The sequence below is a fragment of the Vicia villosa genome, unplaced genomic scaffold (assembly GCF_029867415.1).
Source record: "Vicia villosa cultivar HV-30 ecotype Madison, WI unplaced genomic scaffold, Vvil1.0 ctg.000074F_1_1, whole genome shotgun sequence".
In the NCBI taxonomy this organism is placed as follows: Eukaryota; Viridiplantae; Streptophyta; class Magnoliopsida; order Fabales; family Fabaceae; genus Vicia; species Vicia villosa.
Genome location: NW_026704998.1, coordinates 400,989 through 407,031, shown reverse-complemented (window position 1 = coordinate 407,031; position 6,043 = coordinate 400,989).

Sequence of the window (6,043 nt, the reverse complement as noted above, 5' to 3'; positions counted from 1 at the left end):
CTTATGAATTTTAATTAATTAATACTTCACAGTTTATGAATTTTAATTAATTAATACTCCACCGTTTTATTTTGGTGACATACGTTACAATTGAATTATATTTTTTTATTAGACCCTTTTGTTAGAATTTAAATAAAATATCATTGGTCATTTACAATAATACTTATGAATCATAATTAATATGAATATTAGAATTCTGAAACAGTAATAATGTAATACAATTCTACCATCATTATCTTCTAATTCACAAAAACCAATAAAAAATTATAAAAAAAAAAATTTAGAATAGGTGATTAACAAAAACTATATCAATAACATTAAATTCATAATCCATAGATTAATCTAAATTATAATTATTCATTTAGTGTTTAATCTATAAATTAAAAAATTTAAGAAATTTTTTATTCAATGTCAAATCTAAAAAATAATTTTAAATCATAAACTCTCTAGACATTTTTTATTTTTTAAAATCATATTATTTTACTATCATTATTAGCTAGTGATAATATTATTGTTATTAATTGTGGTGGTGGTTTAATATTATTATTATTATTATTATTATTGTTGTTATTATTATTATTATTTATTTTAATATAATTATTAATTATTGTATTAAATTGGAGTTTGTGTGAAGAATTAAAAAAGAGTGATAAAAATTCTAAATTATAATATGTTGCCACATAAGCATTAGAATTCTAATATGTTGCCACATTGAATTTGGGTTAGGGTTATGGTCAAGGTTGTCATCATGACAACCTTGGATTTATATTAAGTAGATTATCATCCTAATTCCTTAATATTGGGAAGTTGATTTAAATTTTGATCAAACCAAAAGTACATAGGATTTGTGATCAACGCATAGGATTTGTGATCAACTATGCGTTAATCATACATAAACATTAGGATCTTTCAACTATGCGTTGATCACAAATCCTAGAAGCCCTTTCTTAGCTTATTTTTTGATCTTTTCCATACGAGGTGTACTTAATTGGACAACTTTTGTTATTAGGGGCTTATTTATTTTCATCTAGTCAACCCTTTGTTCGACCCCTTTACTTTGGACCGAGGTGTCTTCTTGGGATGTTTTCTATTGGCGAAGCCCCTCACCCTCACGACTCACTTTGTTTTAAGCTATCTCTCCTTACTTCTGTTTGATTTCATATCTGATATATTTGTTCAAGTATCATTTTAATCGGACTACTCACTCTTAATGTACCAAGTCGAGTTCTCTTTCTCCAAACGAGGTGACGATGAATAAGGAAATGCAATTCTGGTTTCAAGGGCTTGGCTATGAGGACGGTTTCGGCCCTGGTGAGGTGCCTTCCACCGATGTGAGGAAAAGACAAATTGATATGCATGTTGTCTTAAGTGCAATTAGCCAAGTAGGGAGAAGGAAGATTTTTTGAAAGGACGGAGTCTTCGTGCTTTTTTTAACATGCGTGATTTTATTTTGCAGATATCATGGATAAATTAAGCAACCTAAACATATTTTACAGCCTTGCAAATGCTCAAGGTATTCGGGTTATGGTGAATATTGGTTCTTATTCCTCTGCCCTCACTCCTTTGGAGACCGCTACTCATTCTCCTACCCTGGTTGTAGAAGCTTATGCTTCTGTACGCGAGGTGGATCAACTTGTGGTCCACACTGCGGATAATTTGACAGTGGATCAACCCTGTCTTTAGTTTCGACAAAGGGGACCGAGAGGAGGAACAACGGTCTCCTCAGACTGAATATTCTCCAAAACAAACTTGTGTTACTGAAGGCGGTGCTTAAGGGGAGATAACTCCTTCATAAGGATATTAAATTTTTCTCTTTTTGGCTTTTCGCACTCCTGAGAAGGCTTTCATTACACTTTTGATGTTAGACTTATCCTTTGTCCAGCATCTCCCTAAAAGGGATAAGATGAAACTTGCTTCTTAACTTACTCATAGCATGTTCAAAGATGATACCATTTTCTCTCTTGTCTCTTTTGGACGGGGTTTTATCTTGGCCCCAAGTAATTCGTCCCAAGAAAGGGATACTTGGAAAAGGAGGGCTGAAGCTATGAGCTATGGTGCACTAAGCTCCAAAAGGAGTTTGTTGTGCTGCAAGAGGAATTAAAAGCAGCCAACTTTTTGAAAGAGGCTGCGAAAATACTTGGTTCTCCTTTTGACCTAGCAGCCCGCGTGATTAAGCATGAGATTCTCTTCAAGATGCAGAGAAGCAGTTTAAGACTACTTCTGATTCGGTTGAGGAGAAGGCTCGTCAGGGGGAGAAGCACAAAAAGCCTTCCTTCAAGAGACCAAGGCCCATACATAGACCATGAAAGCTCTCCATGACGAGGTGGCCGGTCTGAAGCGGGCGTTTTATGACTCTCTTTAACATACTATGCAGGACGTGCTTGGAGTCCGCAAGCGAGTTGTGAAACAGGCGAGGAGGTTCTGCCCCGATGCCATAATTTCTACCTAGACGCTGGATGTATTCAAGACTACTCCTGGAGTGACTTAGGATGGTGGTCCTAGTACATCGAATTTAAAAGCTTAGTCTTTATTTTTCTTTCCTTGTACTGCTTTTTATTTCCTACAATAATTCCCATGCTTTTGTGCCTTGGGTGTAACAAGTTTTGATATTTAATGGAATATTTTACCTTGATGCTTTAAGTATTATTCACTTTAGAGCTTTAATTCTCAGGCTTTTGTGCCTTGGGTGTAACAAGTTTTGATATTTAATGGAATATTTTACCTTGATGCTTTAAGTATTTTTCACTTTAGAGCTTTGGCCTGTATTTGCTTTATCAATATTGTTTCCAACAAATTGTTGTAATTTTGGGACTTGCTCTTTTACCATGCGAAGTATTTATTCACTTTAGAGTTTAGGTCAGACCGCCAATGTTCATCAGTTATCACAAAATATTTGTTTTGGGCGTGAGAGCCTTATTTGCATGCTTTTTACAAAAAACAACAATGTATTTGATCTTATTTGCTTGCTTTACAAAAGAAACAATGTATTTGATTGTAATGAAAAGACAAATTTGCCTATGAAATTTTCCTGCAATGTGATTCGTGACTTAACGCTTCGGATACTGTTAGATACAATTTTTGGTTACTATAGTTGCTTGTAGTATTTATCATTTGTTATAGTAGTTGTTCTGGACCGGCCCAATCCATTCAATTGGGCCATTCCCGCCTTCGGCCCAATACGCTTCAGGACGCACGTGGTGGTTTCCATCTGACCAGACGGGACAAACAGGCCAAGCGACCGACCACGAGGACCCCTCGTGCCCGGTAAAAAAACAGTCCACGCGTCTCCTGAATATCCGCCACAGAAGGAGGAGTCCAATCCGCTCGTTAAAACTTCCTATAAATGGCCCTCTACATACAGAGGGAAAGATAATCTTTTCCTTACCACTAAACCCTAATACTTTGTTGTACCTTGTGGAATACCTACTTACTTTGGCATCGGAGTGCCTTGCAGGTACAACCCTTTTTTCCCCATCTTCATCATCCCGAACATCAAGCCTTCATTGTTGCTGGCCATCTGATCCGCTCGGTAAGATCAGTGGCGCCGTTTGTGGGAAACTCTAGCTCCCCTGTTCCTCTTTCTTGCACCTTCTTGCATCCTGCAAGAACCCATGAACCAAAGCTCTAACCAAATCATTACTCATGGCCGGCAATAAAGAAGATCCCTCGTCATTAGACGCTACAATCCTCAAGAAGAACGACATCTCCATCGTTCCTCCATCCAGAAACACCGTTCCTCGAGACGGTGTCACAGCATCTCCTTCCCCTAAAAATCTCCAAGATGATCAATCTCATCGCTTCGGAGATACAAGCGGAAAGGACAACCACGGAGAAAATCTGGGCAACCCTTTCCTCTCAAAAGGGCAGACTCCCCCGGACCAGACACTAAACGCTGTTCTAGCCGCTCTGGCCCAGACCAATGCGCTCCTGCAACAGCAAAGTAGCCGAATCGGGGCCCTCGAACAGAAGAGCCGCTCAAAAACTCCCCCGATCACAAAATCCGTTCTCGACGCGAAGGGGTCACCAATAAACGTCCACGATCCCCTTCCCCCAAGAAGAATGGGGACCCATCTTCCAAGAAACGATCGAGCGATCAGCATTCTCATCATCGCTCGTAGTCCCCCCGACCAAGAAGGAGGTCTAGATCACCCCCGGGTAAACACGACGACAACCGGAGGCGACGCAGGCGCAGCCAGAGTCGATCTTTTTCCCCCTCCGCCAGCGATGACGAGGAAGAGCGCCATGGTCCTCTATCCCAGGAGATTCTAGATGCTCCCCTAACAACCGGTCTCGAAAAACCCCCTCCGTTAGGGACATACGACGGGACCACAGATCCAGACGAGCACATTGAGAACATCGACGCCCTTCTCGACTACAGAGGAGTGCCCGGCGCCATTAAATGCCGTCTCTTCCCGACCACCCTGCGAAAAGGAGCCATGACCTGGTATAAAAGTTTTCCAGACGAGTCCATCACATCATGGAAGGTGCTCGGGAAACTTTTTTCCAGATATTTCACGGCCTCCCGAAGACACCCGAAGTCAGAAGCCTCCTTGGAAGCCATTATCCAAGGAAAGGACGAGTCCCTACGGGCATACATAGAAAGATTCAATAAGGAAGTCGTGCAGGTATCCACCACTGCCCATATGAAGAAGTTCTTGCTCGAGCGCGGTCTCCGCCCACGCTCAGACTTCGCTAAAGCCGTCGGAATTGAAACTCCGGCCACTCTTGACGAATTCTTCCTCAAAGCCCAAGCCTACATACAGTATGAGGAGAAAGAAGCAGCCCACGCCGTCCGCAATTCCAGGCACGAAGAGAGCAGTAAAAATGCACGCCTAGATGAGTCTCGCCGAGGAACTGACAAAAAGAAGGAGGATAAAACTCGGGACCCTAAGGACTACAAAGCCCCTGCGGGGAAATTCCGAGAGTACACCCCGCTGAACGCTTCAAGAGAGCGCATCTTGAACGAATGCGCAAACGTCGAGTTTCAGACGGGCAAGGTCCGGTTCCCTAAGAGCTTGCCCGCCCGACCAAACGTGGATAAATCGAAATTCTGCCGTTTCCACAAAGGCCACGGGCACAACACTGAGGATTGCATCCACCTTAAGGATGCCATAGAGATATTAATCAGAGAGGGACATCTAAAGCAATATGCGAAGAAACAGGAGGCCGCTAAAGAAGCTAAGCCAGTCACCGAGGAAAAGCCGGCGGGGGATAGCTCGCCATGCAAGTGGCCATGAGCGCTACCAGGCCGGAAGATTTTTACCTCCCTGAATGGGCCAACGCAACAACCGCTTTTTCCTCCCATAGCACATGGGAAAGGTTCCCGTCCGCGATGGTTATATCGGGCGGGGGTTTCAGCAAATTGACCGTCGCATCCGTGAAACGCAAGTTCGACGAGCTAATCTCGGCCAGTACGAGCATGGCCTCGATCTCCGACCATGCCAAAGACAGTCCCTCCTCAATATCTTTCTATAAAGAAGAATTGCCCGAAGGAGCACCTAATGCAACCATCCCGCTCCTCATCCGAGCAGGGATGACTAATTTTGACGTACGACGCATATTGGTCGACCAGGGAAGTTCAGTGGACATCATGTACTCCCAATTGTTCAAGACGTTGCAGCGGAACGACAGTCACCTTACCCCATACGTAGGATCGGACCTACAAGGATTCAATGGCACAGTAACCAAGCCGTGGGGATTCGTGGAACTCATAGTTTCGATCGGGTCAGCAGAGACCGCCAGGGCAGTGAAAGTCCAATTTCTGGTCATTGACTGCCCATCAATATACCAATGCATCCTCGGACGCCCCACTCTGGCCGAATTAATCGCGGTTCCCTCAACCGTACACCTCAAGCTCAAATACTATACGATCAAAGGACAAGTAGCGACACTCCACGGTGACATCAAAGCAGCCAAAAGGTGTTTCAAAGCCTCTGCCAAGGGCCTGAGCGCGATAAAAACACCGGCCCAAGAAAAGACAGCAACTAGCGTTGCTCCAGAAACCAACAAGTCTATGCCTCGCATCGATACTGTCGACCTCGAC